At 41.6% G+C, this 3,686-nt stretch overlaps 1 non-coding gene across 1 annotated transcript; it reads left to right on the top strand.

Moving 5' to 3' along the window:
- Positions 1–703: 703 nt before the first annotated feature.
- LOC118488591 lies at positions 704–809 on the top strand. Its single transcript, XR_004885135.1, has one exon. It is a non-coding gene; the product is annotated as a small nucleolar RNA R71 (small nucleolar RNA).
- Positions 810–3,686: the final 2,877 nt, after the last annotated feature.

Here is a 3,686-nt window from a genome sequence, read left to right as displayed (position 1 = left end):
GGATTTTTCACCGTATCACTTGGTAGCTGGCCTTTTGCTTTCTTCAAAATCGCCACTTCACTCGCAAGTTGACCCATTTGAGTAGTCAACTTTATCACGGGCCTCGTCCTTTTGCATCCGAACCTCATCACGTTGATTCATTCATTGCATTTCAACTTGCATCGCCTTCAACATTTCCATTACTTCGTTTCCACCCGAAGAGCTTTGACCCGTTTGATATTGCCTTTGAAATCCTTGGTTTCCTTGGAAATTCGGGTTAACTTGATTTGAAGGGTTCCCATAACGAAAGTTTGGGTGGTTCCTCAACCCGGGGTGGTAAGTGTTAGAATTCATATTGTTGTAATTTCTACCACCCCCTCCTTGACCTTGCACAGCATGAACCTCTTCGTATTGCCCATCACCTCCTTGGCAATTTTCAGCCGCATGACCTATTTCATTGCAAATAGCACAAACATCATAAATTTGATTAGAAGTTTGTACATTACCATCATCAACCACATGCACTTGTGTTCGGGTAATGGCCGGTCGTGCTCTCCTTGATGCTTGAGCTTTTCTCTTTGATGTAATGGCCATTTGCTCCAAGAACTCCCAATCGTCATGCTCATAGTTTGTGCCAAAAGTCCCATTTGTGATGGACATTAAATCACGCGCATCTTCGGCACACAACCCCTCATGGAAAGCATTCATCAACTCCCAAAGTTCAATTCCATGATGCGGGCAATTTTTGATCATCATATTAAAGCGCTCAAAAGCTTCATGAAACATTTCGCCTTGTTGTTGTTGGAAACTCCTCAACCCCTTCCTAGCATCATTGGTCTTTTGGGTGGTATAAAATTCGTCTAAGAAAATTTGTTGCATTTCCGCCCAAGTGTAAATAGATGCTGAAGGCAAAGTGTAAAACCAATTCTTTGCCTTATCCTCCAAAGAAAATTGAAATAAAACCAACTTGACGTCATCGGCCGAAAAACCTTGACTCCCAAGAGTATTGCAAATTGAGTCGTAGGCTTCCAAATGGAAATAGGGTTCCTCCGTTGCTAGACCCTTATATTTCGGCAAACTTTGCAAGGAATTCGTTCTCACTTCAAAAGTTCTTCCTTGATTGTTGTGAGGAATAACCACCGGTGAAGGATTATGAGTAATCACCGGCCTAAAATGCGCTTCAATACCCCTCGCATGTTCTCTAAGATGCCTTCTTGGTACACCAAACCGCCCCCTTGGACGAACAGGACCCATTGGTCTTGGTATATGCCCTTGTGGTGCCATTGGTTGTTGAAATTGTTGTTGTGGCATCGGTGGTTGTTGAATTGGCCTTTGAAGTTGAGGTTGTACATTTTGTGGACGAACTTGTTGCAATGGTATAGGACGTTGCATTTGTGGCCCTTGTGGCCTCGGCCTAATGTGTTGTGGTATGAGTTGTTGTTGTTGTTGCACTCCACCAACACTTGGCATTCCTTGAAATTGGCCTTGCACGTAACCGAACTCTCCTTGATCCCCATCACCTCCATAAGCATACCCATCTTCATCAAAACCCTCAAATTCCTCATATCCCTCATCATAACCATCTCCTTAAATTCCCGAAGATTGCCCAAATGGATGAGTCGAGTACTGAAAACCCGACTCGTTTGGTGCTATGGTATAGTTTGAATATGATGGACCCGCGCCCGGGAAGAAATGGGATAATGGTGGAATAGTAGTAGCAGGGTTAAAAGTAATGGTGGGTTCTTCTTGAGTGGTAATAGGTTGTGTGGTATTAGTTTGTTGTGACATTTTGAAGTACGGTAGGTTAAGTGGTAGTGGTTGGAAGGGTGGTATTTGGTGAAGGTTGAGTGGTTGTTGGTATAAATGGTGGAGCAGTTTCACCCGTAGTGGGTGGTGGTGGTGGATCCCGATCCATGTATCTCAGTGGTGTAATCGGTGTAATTGGTGTTGTTGGTGAACCGCTAATTGTATTTTCCCTTAACAAAATCCTGTTTGCTCGCAAAGTTCGTTCGATTTCCGGATCAAATGCTAATGTTGAAAGCTTGTGAGAGCTTCTAGTACGCATGCACCTGTAAATACCTGCACACTAACAAACCCCGCGTAAACCAGAAAAATAACAAACTTAAGAAAAGCAAAAATAACACACGTTGCGCACTACTCCCCGGCAGCGGCGCCAAAATTTTGACGTGATGTCGTGGTCACAATCAAATTTAATCCAAATACAACTAAATAGATAGCGCTGTAAGTGGGTATCGAACACAGGGAGTTTGTGGAAAATGTGTTATTTGAGAATTAATCTAGATTAACTAAATTAGGCTAATTGCAAGAAAATAAAATTCAAGAGTTGGTCTGATTGGATTGGTTCTTTTAAAACTATGGTTACTAATTAATTTGCGAAATGAGAATTGAGTTTGTAAACAATTTAGAGACAAATGATCATCCTAAGTTTCCGGTTTGTTTCAACAATTGTGCTATGGTTTACTAGAAAGAACTACATAGACATAGTTCATGTGAAATTACTTGTTGTGATAAAAGGGAACTTAAGTACTCAGATTCCTAGAACGTGAGGTTGTTACCCGATGACCAATTGACCCTGACCCAATTCTAATTCTACCCATGATATCTCGATTGCCAACGGCACCAAGAACATATGGTTTCAAAGAAGAATAATTATAAGCATCAACACTTTACAAACAAACAAGAACACACCATGATAAACAAAACATAAGTTCAATTCATCATTCTAGAAATATAAAACAAGCACAATAGTTTTCACAAACCTTCCACCTAAGATGACCATAGAGTGTTTAGCCACGCATGGCTTGAAGCAACATCATAATGCAAATAAAGTTAATATTGTTCAACAAGATCACCCACAACAAAAACTAGATAAAAGATAGTTCTCCAAGCTTCCAAGTCTCCAAGATTGCTCCAATTTTCGTTCACAAGTGAGTCGTAACCGAAAACATACGATGAGCCACCATAAAAACCGATGAAATGACAATTTAATGCATAAGTTACAAAATTGGATCAGTCGGTGGCGTAACCTACGGCAGAGGGTCGTAGGTTACGGCGGGCAGCTTTCCCTTACGGTGGGTGGCTTCTGTCTTACGGCGAAGGCTTTTTGCAAAGGTTGGGGCCGTAACCTACGGCCAAGTGCCGTAGGTTACGGCGCTGAGTGTTAGTTTTTCCTTGTTTCCTTCATTTAATTCACCATTTCTTCAATCCCAACACCGCCAACTTCTAGCATCCATCCAAGCTCCGTAAAACTCGCATTTTAAGCTCTTTAACACCTGTAACATCAAACATCTTGTGATTACCAAATTCAAGCTATTAACCGGATAAAGTATGGTATTTTAGTCTATTTAAAGGCCTTAAGGGTTGTCCTACGGACCACCCGTCACATCCCCACACTTACCCGTTGCTTGTCCCAAGCAACTCATTCAAAAACTATTTTCAACACATACGCGATCAACATAAACTAAACAAAAACATGTCATCCTTTTACTAACCCGTTCTTAACACCCAAAACAATACACCCCTCTCTAAATCTCTCCTCTTGGCTACGAGTAAGTACTAGCAAAGATAAGCTAGACACACAATAGGCAAACGGGTGATTGCACAACTATAGGCTTGTACCTAAATCGGTCCTCCTCCTACAAGTGCCAAACATGAATGCAAATCAAAGGGCCTTTTAAGGTTGTAAC

This window comes from Helianthus annuus, chromosome 16 (genome assembly GCF_002127325.2).
Source record: "Helianthus annuus cultivar XRQ/B chromosome 16, HanXRQr2.0-SUNRISE, whole genome shotgun sequence".
Taxonomy (NCBI): Eukaryota; Viridiplantae; Streptophyta; class Magnoliopsida; order Asterales; family Asteraceae; genus Helianthus; species Helianthus annuus.
The sequence above is the reverse complement of the archived record's forward strand: the minus strand, read 5'-3'. Positions and strand labels throughout refer to the sequence as shown.